At 42.0% G+C, this 18,541-nt stretch overlaps 1 long non-coding RNA gene across 1 annotated transcript; it reads left to right on the plus strand.

Annotated features, from left to right (window-relative positions):
- The first annotated feature begins 3,751 nt into the window (after positions 1-3,751).
- LOC118255236 (uncharacterized) lies at positions 3,752-10,620 on the plus strand. The gene is made up of 3 exons (XR_004780916.2): positions 3,752-3,970; positions 7,070-7,257; positions 8,035-10,620. It is a non-coding gene; the product is annotated as an uncharacterized LOC118255236 (long non-coding RNA).
- The last annotated feature ends 7,921 nt before the right edge of the window (positions 10,621-18,541 follow it).

Genomic DNA, 18,541 nt, shown 5'->3' on the forward strand with positions numbered 1-18,541 from the left:
ACTGTCCAGCTGCACTCAAAAATCTCTCCCTCCCTTTTAAAAAAATAATATGCTTCTGTTTCTAACACTTGTGGACAGCTTTTAAAAAATATGAGCTGGGTGTAAACTCATGTAATGTTGTTTTCGAGAATTAAGAAAGGCTGGACTGAGAAACCCTGGAAACTACTGAAATACCAATGCACTGACTCTTGCAGAAATATGCAGTTAATGTATGTCTCCTAGAATCCAAATATATATCTGTAACTTGTCAGTTTCCAGCATATCTCAGCTTGAATGCACTCAGCTGCCAAGATCCTCATCTTCTTGTTCTCTACCCTGCCCCACACTCTGCTAGCACAGGAAAATGGCCGACTAGGTAAGAGCTGAAAATTTCTTCTTCTCCTGGTAATAATCATGGAAAAATGTATGTGGATGATCTCTGGTAGCAGGTCGTTGGACCTGTTTTTAAAAGAGTTCTCCTGCAGAGGATGAGTAACTCTCAGTGTAAATGAAATGAAATGAAACTAAATGAAATGAAATAAATAAAATAAAATAAAAAAATAAAATAAAATGTATTTTATGCTTTATCTGTGATGTATAATGAGTGTATTCACTACTATTATGTGATGATTGTGGGATAAGTCACATGAATAAAGACAAAAGGCTTTGGGTAAAATTAGAAACTAAGGAAGGGGATATGATTATACTACAAAAAGCCATATGTCCGCTCCAATGTGGACACTGGAATCACAAAATTGTGTTTTGTTTAACTTTGGTGTTGAAAATTCCAATGTTCTGTTTCTTTATGAAACATTTTTGTTTGAGAGAGAAATAAGAGTAAAAAACCCATCCTGTCCAGATAATTTCAAAATGATGTTCTGCAGGTGGATTTAAATAAATTAAAGAGTTTCAGCACCATTGCTGCCCAAGCTCCCAGCACCTTGGCTCTTCCTCAGTGGGAAAGGAAGGACAAACATGGGGTGGAAAGCAGGAGGTGACAGGGCTGGCAGGTCTCTCCCAGCCCTTTCCAGGCCTGCCAGAGCCTAGGGAAGGGGAGTGCCTCTCTGGAGGAGGCCCCTGGGGAATTTCTGATCACCTCCAATAATTAGTTCTGTGTATCTGGCAGCAGTCAGAGATGAAAAAAAAATAATAAAATTGCACCATCTCAAAGTCATTTTCTGTTGCTAATGGTCTGGTTTTGCCAGAAAGCAGTATAGCATTCTTATTAACTCATATGTCTTGACCCCTTATTTTTTCTTAGAGTTGTTTCTTAATTGGCTTAATCTTTTTCTACCAGATTCCTGAAAGTTTATTGTAAATAATCTTCAAATGTTTTAGTTCTAGAATCTTATTTCTATCCCGATGCACAATACTAATGAAGCTTATGGGAAATTTTTTACCTGAATCCTTTTTTTTTTTTTTTTTCATAAAAGCATAACCCACAGCTGGCTAAGAACTGTATCAACCAGTAACATTGTTTTCTTCTACTGTATAGTCTCAGAGTTGACAGGTCCATCATGAAGTTTAATTGGAAGGCTGATACTTACTTCTAGAAAAGCAAGGTCTCTACATGGGAAGGGTTTTGTCTCTTCCTCTTCCCCCTGCTCCAGGCAGTTAGAAGTTAAACAAATTTACATAAAGGTCAAATTATGTTAAAATAACATTAAATCATGAAAAGAATATTAGTGTTCACTTCTGCCCCCACAACGTGTGCCTCTCACTTATGTATGACCAGGATGTGGCTTAGATCATCCAATTTAAAAAGAAAAATGAAAAAGAAAAAAAAAGAGAAGAAAAAAAAAAACAGTAAAATCTAACATTTTGAAACGAACACTGTGAAAATGGCATGTCTATAGAGCTTATTGTCTTTGTTTCTAGATCATTATGGTTATGCTGTATTAGAGCGTATATCCTTTCCTTTCATCCAGTTTGCCAGGAGATTCAGATTACTCTGTGTTTCTGACCTTTCCTCTTCATTATTTTTCAGTCCACCAATTTTTGTGTCATCTGCTAATTTGATCAGCAATGATTTTTGGTTGGTCCTTTTTTTTTTCTTTCTTTCTTCTTTTATTTTTTTTTTAATTTTCTTTTTTTTTTCCTCTCTTTTTTTTTTTTCCCTATCAGGTTCCCGTGTCCAAAACACAATCTGTGCAGGACTCCATCAACAATACTCTCATATAGTACTGAGTCCCTGTTTACAGTTACATTTTTAAACCTATCAGTTAGCCAGCTCTTAATTCATTCAATGCCGTGTTTGCTATATTGATTTTACATCATTTGAGTTTCCTAATCAAAATATTGTCTGGTACTAAGTCAAATGCCTTACAGGAATCTAAGTATATTACATTATCACTATTACTTTTATCAATCAGTTTTGTAACCTCATCAAAAGCGATAGGAAATGTTCTCTGACAAAGTCTATTTTCCATACATCCAGGGTGATTGGCATTAATTGCATTATTCTCCTTTAATGCTGTATTAATCAAGTTCTCTCTCTTTTCCTCTTTCATTTTACCATGGACTACAGCCCTTCTGACAGCCTTATTGTGGACCCAAGTCTCATTAATCCTTTTAAGATATTGCCACAGCATAATTTTTCCTTTCAGACATCTGGAACTTTCCCAATATTCCAAGAATTACTGACAATTGGCTTTATCATACAGATAGATGTAGGGAAAAGGACACATGACGCATTATTTTTATTCCTTTCTTTCTTGGAAAAGATACCAGGGCCATTACCATTTCCCTAAATGTGCTATGTCCAGCATGAAGTCATAGCAGAAGAGATGATATAAGGAGCCTTTGTTTTTTGCAGAAAGAATCATTTCTCTGGCAGCCTGCCCCCTTCTCCTGGCCAGTGGGGTAAAAAGCCAGATGAAGTCATATGTCTGCCTTTGCAGCACTCCCTGCAGCTCCCCGTACCCAAAGATCACAGTTGTTACTGGGATTGCCTGCAAAGACTAGAGAGACTTCTTGGAACAAGAGCAGGTTTGCCTTAGAAATCACAAAACATCTGAATTTGCACAGAATTTATTCCAACTTTAAGATTGCTTTATAAGAGAGTTTTTGATTTAAACTAAGCAGGCTGATCAAATAACATATTGAGTTAAATAAAATTAAGTGGCTGAGAAGTTCACAGTGCCATTGGACTTGACGTGGGCTATGATCTCTTCTGGGGAAGAAGAATCAGTTCGTCAGTTTGAACATCCTGAAATACCTGCAGTGAAGCAGAAAATAAAGAAAGCAGTCCTGAAGCACTTCGATTTTGTACATCTTCAAGTTGAATTTTTTTTTTTTGCTTGCTGAAACATTATTTCTGGCACTCCTTCCTGCAAGAAAATGGAATGAGTGGGAGCCGCAGAGCCTGGGAGCGTTACACAGGCTGCTTGGTGAATGTCAGCCTCAGCTACTGACGTGTGAACAAGACACTGCTGGGCAGCCCAAGGCCCTGTAGCTCTTATGTGGGCAGAGCATTTGCTACCATCTACAGGACTTGGGCTTTCCTATATCAAAAAATACACAATGAGAAGAACAAGTCATGTTGAAGTGCTAGGAGGCAAATAAGTGCCAGCCACCTTGATGGACTACTCGGGGGTCTGTATGGAAGAACTGAACAGCTGAAGTGACATTAATACGGGAGATGTTGTGCATAGTGAACTTAACAAAATGTTTTCCATTTCCCTAGATTTCATTTTACACATTGAGACTCCCCTCGTTACCACCCCATGTTTTCTGAGAGATCAGGAATGCATTGGTGCAACTTCCTAGAGCACTGCAGAAGACTCTCCAAAATGAATTTACATGGCTTTTTGCAGGTGAAGGCAAAAAAATTCAGGCCATGCCCCAAGAAACAGAAGCCCAAATCACCTCTGAACTGGAAGCCATGGACTACTGGTTAGACTGGTGCTGAGCCTGAATCAATGAACTTTGCAGAAAGGCACTTTTGTCTTGATCTTGGACTTCTACCACTCACAGCTGAGTGGTTTGTAAGGTACACTTAACTTAAAAGATATTACAGCTATTGCATTGTAAAGAATCAAGTCAAAGACTCTCTAGAGTGTTTTAATCAGATGAATTTGAACTGGTTAACTTCTTAATGAAGAAATATTGCTTTCAAAATGCTAGAATATTCCGTTTTGTTAGTGTAAAGGTGCAAATTAAAATTAAAAAAATATATATCTTTTGATTTAGCATAGTTTTACACAGAAAGGTTTGGTTCTGAAACAGCTACAGTTTATTGGAAAAAAATAATAATATGTGAACAGAAAATTTCAAAAGCTCCAAAATGACTTTCTGTGCGAGCTTTTATAAGGCTGCTTTTTCATGATTCAAAGAGAACTTTTTCTGTCAAACCCACAAAATTTGTTCCTATTTTCTGATCAATCAACTTGAAATATACTCTTACTATAATGTAATTCCTATGACCTTAACAATAATAGACTATTTAGATAGAGAGAAAAAACTAGACAGAGGAAGAGTTTTTTGTCTGAAAAGAATGGGTAGGGTGTGATGCCAACATGTAAGCATTACCCATTTTTCAAGGCTTACTTTGAAATTCACAAAAACTACATGGCTTCAACCCATAATGTCTAAAAAACTTAGAGAAAATTGTGATTGCTTCATGTATCTTCCATCAAGATGCAAAACTGCAATGTGAGAGACAATCCACATTGACACTGAGGACTTCCCATAGATTTCTTGCTATGTGGTCTCTACCATTTGGCGAAAAACCTAAGGTGAAAGCAAGCTACATAACACTCTCGCCGTGCATCCCCTGAACAGAGACAATCAGCCATTACAGCAAAGTTTGTTCAGAGAAATAATGCTAAAACAGCACTCCTGGAAATTCAGCTACACATTTAGAGAACTAAAATTGCTACACATTTAGACAAAACTGACCAGCATGTTCTCATGAATGAAATATAAAGCTTTCCAAAGTGTTGGCTGTGATTTTATACTGTTTGTGTAATTGCACTAGAGTAAAGGAAAATCTAAGAAATACCTGCACTTTCATTTCATGTAGCTATTCTTTATTGCTTGTTACAATGTAGATGAGTTGTGGTCAAATTCAAAATTTTCCATCTGGTTATTTTAACAGAAATGGTTTTAGCTACTATTATTTAATAGCCAGGGGGATGGACTGAATGGATATCTAAAACTGCAAAGACAATGGAAAGACCTCAAGTTCACTTTTCTTATTTAGAAGATATAATTGCCTCTCATTACAGGCATCTTCCATAAAGGCAAATGTTGCCATCCCTCTAGCAACATATCTAGAGAGGCCTTCTGTTAGAGATGAATGCTCTCTCTCTTAGGGAAAGCTGTTTCCATAGTACAGTGCCAATATCTACAAGTGTGTTTTTTTTTTTTTTTTCTTGCACTCTGCATCAAGTATTGAAAGGGGCAGAGTTGAGGAATGCTCCACAGCATGTATCCATTAGTCACTTCTCCCATGGAAATGATGGAAAATGAAGCTGAAAGCGAAACCAGAGATTCAAGTCAGTGCTCTGCTGCTTGATGCATTTGCTCTGGTTGCTAGTCTCTGAAGACCTGCTTATTATGCAGTTTACTTGGTCAGTAGACAAAAGGAGATTTAGAATATATGTATCTTTTTAAAAAATCTTATATTACTAGTAATTAGTCTAGGTAATTATTAGTAATTAGTAATTAGGTCTAGGGAAGTGATTGTGCCCCTGTACTCGGCTCTGGTGAGGCCGCACCTTGAGTACTGTGTTCAGTTTTGGGCCCCTCGCTACAGGAAGGACATGGATGTGCTCGAGCGAGTCCAGAGAAGGGCGACCAAGCTGGTGAGGGGTCTGGAGAACAAGTCTTACGAGGAGCGGCTGAGGGAGCTGGGCTTGTTCAGCCTGGAGAAGAGGAGGCTCAGGGGCGACCTTATCGCTCTCTACAGTTACCTTAAAGGAGGCTGTAGTGAGGTGGGGGTTGGTCTGTTCTCCCACGTGCCTGGTGACAGGACGAGGGGGAATGGGCGAAAGTTGCGACAGGGGAGTTTTAGGTTGGATGTTAGGAAGTACTTCTTTACCGAAAGGGTTATTAAGCATTGGAACGGGCTGCCCAGGGAGGTGGTGGAGTCACCATCCCTGGAGGTCTTTAAAAGACATTTAGATGTAGAGCTTAGCGATATGGTTTAGTGGAGTACTTAGTGTTAGGTCGGAGGTTGGACTCGATGATCTTGAGGTCTCTTCCAACCTAGAAATCTGTGTCTGTGTCTGTGTCTGTGTCTGTCTGTAATCAAATGATACCACTTGAAAAATTTTTGCAGTTACTGATTTTTCTTTACTAGCTGCCTTTCTTCCCAAAAGATACTCCACACGTTATTACCCAAACTCTGGTTACACACAGGAAGCAGGCCTATGCATGAGTGAACTCTTCCCCCCTAGTCTGAATAGTGTTCAGTGTTTGAAAACCACTTAGTTAGCAATATATTTGTGAGGACAGTCATGGAACCACTAATAGAAATCAACAGATGAAAACTAATTTATTTTCAATTCAAGTTTGGAAAGTTTGGAGTTTGGAAACATGTTTCTCCCTGTTTTTTCACAATAGCATACTGTTTAGCCTTATTTGGAAAGGAAAAGGCAACTTGCTTGAAAGCACGGAGAGTTCAGAGATAAAGAAATAGAATCTGATCTTGAAATATTTTCCTATATCCTACTTCCTTTCTTTTGATAATTTGATGTGAAATTCCACCATTCAAAAGAGGTAGTAGTTTACATTCACTTCTCATGGAATTAAATGACTCATTAAAGTGTAATGCAGGAATGAGGCTGCAAAACCAGAAGAAATAGTGATCGGGATCCACCATTATAGTAGTAGTTGCTTCAGATGGTATGAGCCATCAGGGCAGGTTGTCCTTTTGGTTAGTATCTTCTAGTATGGAGAGATATTTTAGCATAAAATAGTAGGACAATGGTTGAATCTCTTGGGAAAACCATATAAATTCATTAAAAGTCATTATGCATCCACCATTTTTTTTTTTTTAATGGAGAACATATAAATCCAAGTTAAGTTACTTCTCTTTCTATTCTGTAACTTCCACTGTCCCCCATCTTTCTTTTATCTCCTCCAGCCCCAAGCCTAAGAAGAATAGAAATTATTGCTGTGATCAGTCCATTATAAGAAGATTGCATATAGATTAAGAAACAGAGGATTTGTGGAGAACTCAAATTTGCAGAAGATTGAAGACTCATTTAAGGACACTTGGAAGCCTTTTATGGATTATATATACAAAACAGATGTTACATCTTAGAAAAACTGGTAATTCATTGTTATTTCCTACTTGACTATGGGGTGGGAGAAAGACTACATTTTGTAGTATTGTGAACAAAGACTTTTTATTCACACAGTAGAGTTGCTTTGCTTCCTTTTCTTTTCTCTGTTGGGAGATGTTCTCAATTACGGAATATAGCACCTCTTATGACAAATATATGTATTTTTTTTTCACAAAGAGAACAATTATTCAAAAGCCACCAAGAACATTAAAGAAGAACAGGACTAGGAACACAGTGCCTAAATGTTCTTGAAAGGCAACTTATTATTTAAGCAGAAACTATAAAAATATTGACAAAAATCATTAACTCTCCTTTGGGAGTAATCCATCATTTGGCTGATATGAAAAAGAACCGAGGTGTATGCTTTCTCTGTATTGGAGTAATTAAGGACCTTGCTAGGTCTTCATTTAAGTCAGCCACAAAATGATTTGTTTGTCAGAATAACATCTATGAACCTTAAATCTTGTTGAGGATGCCCTCTTGCATCTATTGTTGCAGTAGATGGCTACTACTTACAGAGTCTGGGATGTGCTATGTCTAGAGACGCTTCTATCCATAACAATTATCTTGTGATCTACTTTGTGTGTTTTTCTCTGATATTTCTCTCAGGGTCTGTAGGGCCAAAGATGGAAGATCCCTTTGTGTTCTCACTTTAAGCCCAGAGCCTTCATGGGAAGAAGTCTGTATTTTATTGCAACTACTAGTTCTCCTTCAAAGGCCTTGCTAACCCTCCATTTTCCTTAAGGCAATTTATATATCCTAGGGAGCTGACAGAGATCCTCAGACCCTTCAGAAGCCAAGGACTGTGTCTTGGGATGTTAGGATTAAAACAAAGTTAATTTATTGCTTAGATGCACTGAATTAAAGGTAAGTGGTTCTTCAATATTTTTTTCTGTGTTTATACTTGCATTTCCTGCCACTAGGACTACTCCACAAGTTTCTTTTTAATCTCTGCTTTTTAAGGTAGCTACGACCATTATTTGGCAACTTGCCTGTTTTGGAATACTGCCATTTATTCCTTATATTTGCTGATCCCTCTTTAAGTATGTTGAACATTTAATTTGGAGGATCTAATTTTTATCTACGCCTTTTACCAGCTAATCGCTTGTTGTTGGATCACAGTGGCTATGGCTAGCTGTCGGTAGCTAATTCCTTTATTCCTAACCTTTTTAGGTAGAGAAATGATGGACTTTAAGGAAATGTATTATGTGCAAGTTTTCCTTTCCTTTTTAAAGGAGGACTTCTTTGACTTATTTTATTTTTTATTTTTTTTATAGTATATGCCAACTGTTCTTTGCATGACTTCAAATATTGTAGACTTTGAAGGGGAAAAGAGAAAAAAAATACTTTTGGAATTAGGACAGAAAAAGGAGAATCAGAAAACTCATATAACTCATATTCAGTTTCTTCATTAACACTGAATTGGTGTTTAACCAGTCCCAGATCCTAATCTCTCAGTCTTTACACTTGCATTTGTAAACTAGACTTTTCTGGGGGTTGTCTTCTGTATTTAGCTTTTTTTTTTTTTCTTTTTTTTTGGGTGGTGGTAGTGGTGGAAAGATGGTTATCTCATTAAAATATTTCAAGTGCAAAAGAATATTTTGGATATTTAAGTATGACTGTACTGTTTATTATTTATTATGTATTGAGACTTATTTATTTCCAAAATTGAGCAACTGCATAGGTTCTCAAGACATCACTGTTGTAGTTAAAATATGTTTCTAAACATGCCACTCTGATTCTGTTAATGGCTGTTATAATCATGTTTTCCTAATATTTATGGGAAAGAAACCCTCTCAAATGACTGAAAAGGCTCAGGCTACTTCAGAACAAAGAAAAGAGGGAATTTAGTTGGATCCATACTAGCAATTAAGGGTCCAGTAGGGTTTTTATTGTTATTTGCTTGTAGCTATTGTAAATAGCTGTGGTAGTTTATTTGCTTGAATTGGAGAGTAGCCTAGATGTAGTGAAAAATTTTAGGGTGGTTATAGATTGATGGAGATATAGATCAGGGCTGTGGGCCTCACAAAATGACTGGGAAGAGGAGAAGCAGCAGCAAAATAAGCCAGAAAATGTTGTTTGCCAATTCACTGCTCCTGCTGCATAGGAATTCTAAATGGAAAGAAGAAATACCTGCAGCACTTCTGCCTTTAATGGATGGCATGCAGGGCTGCAGGTAGGCAGGCAGGCAGGGTGGGTTCCCTTAGCAAAAGAGAAGCTTTCAGGAAAACTGGGGTTGAAGAGATCCAGAAGTCTTCTTCAATGTTTATTTGAGGTTTGCATGTTCTAATGGATGAGTGGATCATTAAAACAGTTCCTTTTCTCAATAGGAAGTCGTGCAATATGTTACACGTGAATCATAAAGACAGCTGAAGAATTAGGTAGTCTTAAAGTAATTGTTTAAGACTAATCAAATATAAAAGATTTTGATCATAAGAGCTTTTTGTCTGGTATCTGGGTGTAGTGGGTTTATGTGGCAAGGTTTTGGTAGCAGGAGGCCGTAGGCGTGGCTTCTGTGAGAAGAACGTAGAAGATGCCCCATGTAAGGTAAGGGCCCCACTGCTGACCAGAGCCAAGCCAATAAGTGATGTTGTTTTGCGCCTCTGTGAGAGCATATTTAAGATGGGGAAAAAAAACACTGCGCCACACAGCAGCTGGGAGAGTGAGAGGAGTGAGGAACAGCCTTGCAGGCGCCAAGGTCAGTGAAGAAGGAGGGGGAGAGGTGCTCCAGGCACCGGAGCAGAAGTCCCCTGCGGCCTGTGGTGAGAACCATGGTGAAGCAGGCTGTCCCCCTGCAGCCCATGGAGTACCACGGTGGAGCAGGGTTCCATGCTGCAGCCCGTGGAGGAGACCACGGTGGAGCAGGTGGACCTGCACCGATGGAGGCTGCGGCCTGTGGAAGACCCCTGCCAGAGCAGATTCCGGGCTGGACCTGTAGCCCGTGGAGAGGAGCCCACGCAGGAGCAGGGGGTCTGGGGGGAGTTGCCACCTGTGGGGGACCCGTGCTGGAGCAGTTTGCTCCTGAGGGATGGACCCCGTGGTACGGACCCATATCTGGAGCAGTTCTTGAAGAGCTGCTGCCTGTGGGCAGCCCACATCGGAACAGTTCAGCAAGGACTGCATCCCGTGGGATGGACCCCACAGCACAGGGGACGAGAGTGACCGAGAAGGAGTGGTGGCAAAGAAGCGCTATAGACTGACCATAACCCCCATTCCCCCGTTCCCCTGCGCTGCTTGGGGGGAAGAGATGGAAGAGGGTGGATGGGGGGAAGGTGCTTTTGGTTTCTTTCCGTTGTTTCTCGCTTCTCTAGCTTGTTAGTAATAGGCAATAAATCTTACTATCTCCCTATGCTGAGTCTGTTTTGCCCGTCACAATAATTACTGTGCGATCTCCCTGTCCTTATCTCAACCCTTGAGCCCTTTTCATCATATTTTCTCCCTGTTCCTCTTTGAGGAGGGGGAGTGAGAGAGCGGTTGTGGTGGAGCTCGGCCGCCCGCCTGAGTAAAACCACCACACTGGGACAACTATATTTTTTTTCTAAATAAGCACTCTCAGCCTGGGTAAGAAGTTATTGAGAAGTACCTACAGAAAGTTATTCCCAAATCTTTTTTATTTTTACTTGGGCATGCAAGTGCTGTTGTAAATTTCTTCAGTAGTATGTGATGAAATACATAACCTATCTGAACTGTATCCCAAATCCAGCCAGTGCATTTGATTTTGCAGTGATTTACAAGGCTAAGTATGATATCAGTTTGACATATAACCTGGTGTACCAGACTGAAAAATGCTGAAAGAGGGTGGAAAAAGTAGATTATATAACTGCCTGTGGTGTGCTGAATAAATACTGGTATGCCAAAGCAGATTACCCTGGTTCTGGGGCCCTAGGAGCTGAGGGAGCGGCTTGCTCCATGGTCTGTATTGGCTGCAAAGTCAACTCTTTGGGCTTCCTGGAAGTCTGTCAGTTCTCCAAAGCAAGAATGAGCTAAGGCTGACGTCTTCTTGAATTATTTGCTGAGTTTGAAGATCAATTCTTCATCTCAGCTGATGCTGCTAGACTGCTGCTTCCCTCTCCTCTTTTTTTTTTTTTTTTTTTGTCAGTCCCTTCATTGCCTCCTTGTACTTCAAACTCCTTCAGTACCACTGTCATTCTGGTTTGGGAAACTATGGCAAAATATGTCAGGTTTATTTCAGGTAAGGAAATGAAAAAAGCCTGACATTGTGATACATGCTACCTCAACTTGAGGAAAGTCTGTGCAGTGGCAGTGGTCCTCACACCTGTTACAGTAGAGGATATCTGTCAACCTTCTGTTACTTACTCAGTTGGCTGTGCCAAGACCAAGTTTTCTGCAGTCATCATAGCAACATTAAGTGTACTTTTTGTGTAGCAAAACACTTCAAAGCAAGCAACGCTTAGCTGCCTATATAGACATATCTGATGGGAGTAAGAGTATATTTTAACATTTTAATTCTTGAAGGTGTGGACGTTACCAACGAAGTTTTCATACAACAGTTTTCAAAGGCAGTAAGTTTGAGGATGAAAGTTGAACATCTGAGACATGAGCTTCTGGAAAAACACAGCAAAACATTAAAAGACTGCTTCATTGTCACCTGGATGGTTGAAAATCTTAAGCGTAATCTGCTGGGGATTGCTCTGGTTATTCTGACTAATACTGCCATGCTAAAAATGATTGCAGTACTTTATTTACAGCCTGTCTCTGCCCCTGGACTATGCAGGTAATTGCTGCCTTATCTCATGAAATCAAGACTGATGGCTGTTGAAGAGTTCTTTTTTTTCATGGACAGGAGAACAGTGTTAAAGAGAGTGGAGGACTTTTACAGAACTATATGAGTATCTAGATAAGCAGCTGCCTTTGCACTGTTTGTTTAAAAAAGCGTGAAGGTGCTGGGGATCAGCTAAAATTATTTGCAGCTGAAAGATGTAAGTAGCCCCTTATCTGCACTCTGGTTTTCCCAGAGAAGTCTAATGTGTGAAGTAAAGCTTACAAGGACTACCAGGAGCAGCAGACTTTGCTCTTTGCTGGCTCAGCCAAGGGTTAATGCTTTCTTTGCTTAGACTGCTTGAAAATAAAGCTAATTTAAAGGACTGCCTGTCAAACAGGCTGCTGGCAGTTTATTTGTCTGGGCTGGTTGAACACAGAGCCTATGAGGCCCTAGAGTAATTTATGGCTCTGTTAGTCAAAATTAACAACTTAAACTTTACCTGAAAGCTTACAAACACATAGTATAGCTTGTGGAGCACTGGGTTAGTATTTATGGCGGGGTATTCTCAGTTGCAGTCAGCTTCATAAGTTCTGAGCCAGCTTCAGTTTCTATATGTATTCAAGTTGTAAATCTCTGAGCACTTGTTTTAGGAGTGTAACATCAACACAGCGATGCCTGCCTCTGAAAGAAATGTCACAGTGTCCTTCTTGCGTTTTGATAACAAAGCAGGGATACTTGTTCCTTCTTACTCAACAGTGCATGGTCACTTGGGTTCTTTTTTCTGCACTTGTACTATCATGACCATTCATAAGATCAGTGCAGCTGAAAATGCATCAGTTTTGAGTATTTAATTCTTCCAGAATTCACAATATGATTTCCATTTTAATTTTTTGTAGTTGTGTACAATCCATTAGGGTATCATTCTTCTTCATATCTTCTTTACATTTAAAATTGTCACTTGTAATGACATAGTAACTTAGCTTTCCCCTCACCCTAAATTTCTTTCTCATGTGAGTATTGCTGGAACGGATTATGATATTAGCAAGCCTTTTGGTGAGGTAGGTAACCTGGGCATTTAGTATTTGAGTTTTTGATGTTTCAGTAATCAATATTTTTTAGCCCTACACAGTTCCATACTACTACTTACTGGAAAGGAAAAACAACATTCTAATAAATCTGTGAAACTGTAAATTTGAACTCGAACTAGGTCCTGCTAGAAGCTGTGCTCAGAAAAAAAAAAAAGAAAAAAAAGAAAAAAAAGCCTTATTTTACTTGAGAACATTACAGATGAGATTCAGAATATTTAGATGTAGCTGTATAGAGGTTTCTTGATGGACGTGGCCAGAGGTGGTTCATTTCCCCCTACAGTAAGAGCCCAGCTGTATAATTAATTAATATATTGATCTATCTCCACTGTTTAAAGAGGAAGCTTAGATGATTATCTCAAGAAACATATATATTTCCAAAAAGCTTAATTTTGCTGTTAACTCCTGGCTCTGTTTCTTGATTGGCTACATAATGTGTCACAGACTACTGGGAATGGCCAGTTTTGAAAACCCTGCCAGAAAGACACGTAAGTGCAGATTTATGCATCTAATCTTAGGTACCAGCTTTAAAAATCTTGTTCTAGTGATGTTAAATTGGAAAATTAGTGACTAGAATCAATCAGTTTGGTTGGTGTAACTTTCAGTGTTTACAATGAAAATACAGCTGGTAAGTATCTTTACTGACTGTAAAATGTGGATGAAAGCTTAGCTGTAATATTTAAATTTCCTACCTGATACAAATGAAATAATATTTTCAGATGAAATTGTAATAAGTGCGGTAAAAGAATAGGCAATATAGATTTGCTGTTCCAGGGATCTTGCTCTTAGACTTTGTCCTAAAGCATACACTATTTGTTGACAATTATTTCTCTATAAAAATAGTTAGAAATTATTTTTCTATCTGTTATTACTTTTCTAATGTAGAAATCTATTTTACCAACAAGTACTTTTTTTTCCTCTTAAATTAAAAAAGGGTAAATTCATAACTCTAGAGGACTTCTGCTATTTCACTTGTTGGTAAGATCACCTTATATTTACTCAGTATTTCATGCTTCATCTGTAGCACATTTGCAGCAATTGAATAATGGAGATCAGTACACATTCGTGCTGAAAAGTGTGAAGATTTTTTTGTCAGGATACAACATCCCAGATGGTTTTGCCACTGACAGCATAGACAGTCTATTAATATCTATGACAGCATCTTGTTAACTGTACTTCACTGTTTATTGTAAAGAATTGATAGTAAGGCCGAGGTGGTTTCAAGAAAAGGAATGGGAACTCAAGAGTTTCAGAAATTTTCAGTGAATCTTCAAAAAATATTCTATTCATAGCCCAGATCATTAAATATAGTAAAACCATTGGTTAAACATTAACATTGCTTAACATTGGTAAAATATTTCAATCATTTTGGGCTGTATTGGGTTTCCATGGCAAGGTTTTGGTAGTGAGGCAGGTCGCAGGGGTGGCCTCTGTGAGCAGAGCCCAGCAGCTGCCCCTTGTCAGATCAGAGCCAGCTCCGGCCAGCTCCAAAAGGGACCTGCTGCTGGCCAGAGCTGAGCCAGGGAGCGAGGCTGGTTGGGCCTCTGGGAGAGCAGATTTCAGAAAGGGGTAAAACCTGCTGTGCAACAACAGCTAGGAGAGGGGAGTGAGAACCAGCCCTACAGACACCCAGGTCATTGCAGAAGGAGGGCAGGAGGTGCTCCAGGCACGCAGCAGCAGAAGTTCCCCTGCGGCCTGTGGAGAGGCCCCTGGTGGAGCAGGCTGTCCCCCTGCAGCCCAGGGGTCCCACATGGAGCAGATCTCCACGCTGCAGCCCGTGGAGGAGCCCCCGGTGGAGCAGGTGGATGTGGCCTGGAGGAGGCTGCAGCCCATGGAGAGCCCCCGCAGGAGCAGGCCCCGGGCCGAAGCTGCAGCCCGTGGAGAGGAGTCCACACAGGAGCAGGGGGCCTGGGGGGAGCTGCCGCCCGTGGGGGACCCGTGTTGGAGCAGTTTGCTTCTGGGGTATGGACCCCGTGGTACGGAGCCATGTTGGAGCAGTTCTTGAAGAGCTGCTGCCTGTGGGCAGCTGCTGCAGGCTCAGTTCAGGAAGGACGGCATCCCGTGGGAGGGACCCCACATGGAGCAGGGGCAGAGAGTGACCGTGAAGGAGTGGCGGAGATGAAGCGTCAGGGACTGACTGCAGCCCCCATTCCCCATTCCCATGTGCTGTTCAGAGAGAGGGGGTGGAAGTCGTGGGGGGGAGGTGTTTTTAGTTAGCTTTTAGTTCTCACTGCTCTAGTCCACTAGCAATAGGCAATAAATTTTATTAATCTCCCTATCTGAATCTGTTTTGCCTGTGACAATAATTGTTGAGTGATCTCCCTGTGCTTATCTCACCCCTTGAGCCCTTTCTATTGTATTTTCTCTCCTTTTTTCTTTGCAGAGGGAGAATGAGAGTGGTTGTGGTGGAGTTCAGCAGCGCAGCATGGTAAAACTATCATATGGGGAAGAAAAAATAATTTTTTTACCTGGTGCACCTCGGTTCAGTTTTTGGATGACTGCTGACTGCACCTGAAGCAATGAAGATTCAGGATACCTGTTCCATCCTGCAACAGAGATGCAGAATTATCCTCTCCTTGCTAGCTATAACTAAAAGCCAAATGAGAGCAAGAGATGAGTTGCTCTTTGGTCAGAAGGTTTTGCACAGGCTGGAGGTAGAATGATTCCTTTGTTCGTTGTTAGCGCTAGATACACTTTCTTCAGTCCAGAAAAGCAGAAGCTTGGAAAGCAAATACCAACACTGCTAACTTTTTTAATTGGGCTTTTCAGCTTAAATCTTCGTTTCTCTTCACATTACTTGTGCATGCAGAAGTGTGCATATGTATAAATGATTTCTCTACAAACCAAATCTTTTGATAACCTTAAAGCATTTGTCATTGTCTAGTGTATGTGCTTGGTTTATGTGCCAAGCTGTATGCTGCTCTTCTATATGAATGTCAGTACAATTCAGAAGTTCCTAAGTGACACAGGAGCTGAAAGACCATTTTCAGAAGGCACGTAGATCACAGAGCTACCACAATGGCACTTACAGGTCCCATGCCCTCCTCCACTATTCCTCCTCCCTTCTCTTTCCATAGCTAAGCTTGTTGGACTTGCTGATGCCCAGCTTGTGGTTGCTCTTCTCCAAGGACATGCTGGCCTGCCTCCAATTTGGCTCTTATTGCATGCTTCAAAGAGGAAGCATCAGGGAGCAGCAGACACAGACACAGACACAGACACAGATTTCTAGGTTGGAAGAGACCTCAAGATCATCGAGTCCAACCTCCGACCTAACACTAAGTACTCCACTAAACCATATCGCTAAGCTCTACATCTAAACGTCTTTTAAAGACCTCCAGGGATGGTGACTCCACCACCTCCCTGGGCAGCCCATTCCAATGCTTAATAACCCTTTCGGTAAAGAAGTACTTCCTAACATCCAACCTAAAACTCCCCTGTCGCAACTTTCGCCCATTCCCCCTCGTCCTGTCACCAGGCACGTGGGAGAACAGACCAACCCCCACCTCACTACAGCCTCCTTTAAGGTAACTGTAGAGAGCGATAAGGTCGCCCCTGAGCCTCCTCTTCTCCAGGCTGAACAAGCCCAGCTCCCTCAGCCGCTCCTCGTAAGACTTGTTCTCCAGACCCCTCACCAGCTTGGTCGCCCTTCTCTGGACTCGCTCGAGCACGTCCATGTCCTTCCTGTAGCGAGGGGCCCAAAACTGAACACAGTACTCGAGGTGCGGCCTCACCAGAGCCGAGTACAGGGGCACAATCACTTCCCTAGCCCTGCTGGCCACACTGCTTCTTATACAGGCCAGGATGCTGTTGGCCTTCTTGGCCACCTGAGCACACTGCTGGCTCATATTCAGCCGACTATCAACCAATACTCCCAGGTCCTTCTCGGCCAGGCAGCTTTCCAGCCACTCATCTCCCAGCCTGTAGCTCTGCTTGGGGTTGTTGCGCCCCAGGTGCAGGACCCGGCACTTGGCCTTGTTGAACTTCATACAGTTGGCCTGAGCCCATCGGTCCAGCCTATCCAGATCCTCCTGCAGAGCCTTCCTGCCCTCGAGCAGATCGACACACGCACTTAGCTTGGTGTCATCTGCAAACTTACTGAGGGTGCACTGGACGCCCTCATCCAGATCACCGATAAAGATATTAAAGAGGACCGGCCCCAGTACCGAGCCCTGGGGGACACCACTTGTGACCAGCCTCCAACCAGATTTGACTCCATTCACCACAACTCTCTGGGCCCGGCTATCCAGCCAGTTTCTAACCCAGCGAAGCGTACGCCAGTCCAAGCCCCGAGCAGCCAGTTTCTTGAGGAGAATGTTGTGGGGAACGGTGTCAAAAGCCTTACTGAGGTCAAGGTAAACCACATCCACAGCCCTTCCCTCATCCACCAAGCGCGTCACTTTGTCATAGAAGGAGATCAGGTTCGTCAAGCAGGACCTGCCTTTCATAAACCCATGCTGACTGGGCCTGATCGCCTGCTTGCCCTGCAAGTGCCGCGTGATGACCCTCAAGATAATCTGCTCCATGAGCTTTCCTGGCACTGAGGTCAAACTGACAGGCCTATAGTTCCCCGGGTCTGCCCTCCGGCCCTTCTTATAGATGGGCGTCACATTGGCTAGCCACCAGTCAACTGGGACCTCCCCCGATAGCCAGGACTGCCGATAAATGATGGAAAGCGGCTCGGCCAGCTCCTCCGCCAGTTCTTTCAGTACCCTCGGGTGCATCCCATCCGGCCCCATCGACTTGCGCACATCCAAGCTCCTTAGCAGGTCGCCAACCATTTCCTCATGAATAGCGAAGGCCACATCCTGCTCCCCATCCCCTTCCACCAGCTCAGGGCACTGGGTATCCAGAGAACAACCGGTATTGCCGCTAAAGACTGAGGCAAAGGCGGCATTAAGCACCTCAGCCTTTTCCTCATCCTTAGTAACTAGGTTTCCCCTCGCATCCAGTAAAGGATGGAGATTCTCCTTAGTCCTCCGTTTCGCATTGATATATTTGTAAAAGGATTTTTTGTTGTCTTTAACGGCAGTAGCCAGGTTGAGCTCCAGATGAGCTTTGGCCTTTCTAATTTTCTCCCTGCACAGCCTCGCTACATCCTTGTAGTCCTCCTCAGTGGCCCGCCCTTTTTTCCAAAGATTATAAACCCTCTTTTTTCTGCTAAGCACAAGCCGCAACTCTCTGTTGAGCCAGGCCGGTCTTCTTCCACGCCGGCTCGTCTTTGGGCACGTGGGGACGGACCGCTCCTGTGCCGTTAAGATTTCCTTCTTGAGGAGTGCCCAGTCTTCCTGGACTCCTCTGCCCTTCAGAACCGCCTCCCAAGGGACTCGGCCAACCAGCGTCCTGAGCAGCTCAAAGTCAGCCCTCCGGAAGTCCAAGACAGCAGTTTTACTGGTCCCCTTCCTGGCCTCGCCAAGAATAGAGAACTCTACCATTTCGTGGTCACTCTGTCCAAGACAGTTTCC

Source organism: Cygnus atratus, chromosome 1 (genome assembly GCF_013377495.2).
Source record: "Cygnus atratus isolate AKBS03 ecotype Queensland, Australia chromosome 1, CAtr_DNAZoo_HiC_assembly, whole genome shotgun sequence".
NCBI lineage: Eukaryota > Metazoa > Chordata > Aves > Anseriformes > Anatidae > Cygnus > Cygnus atratus.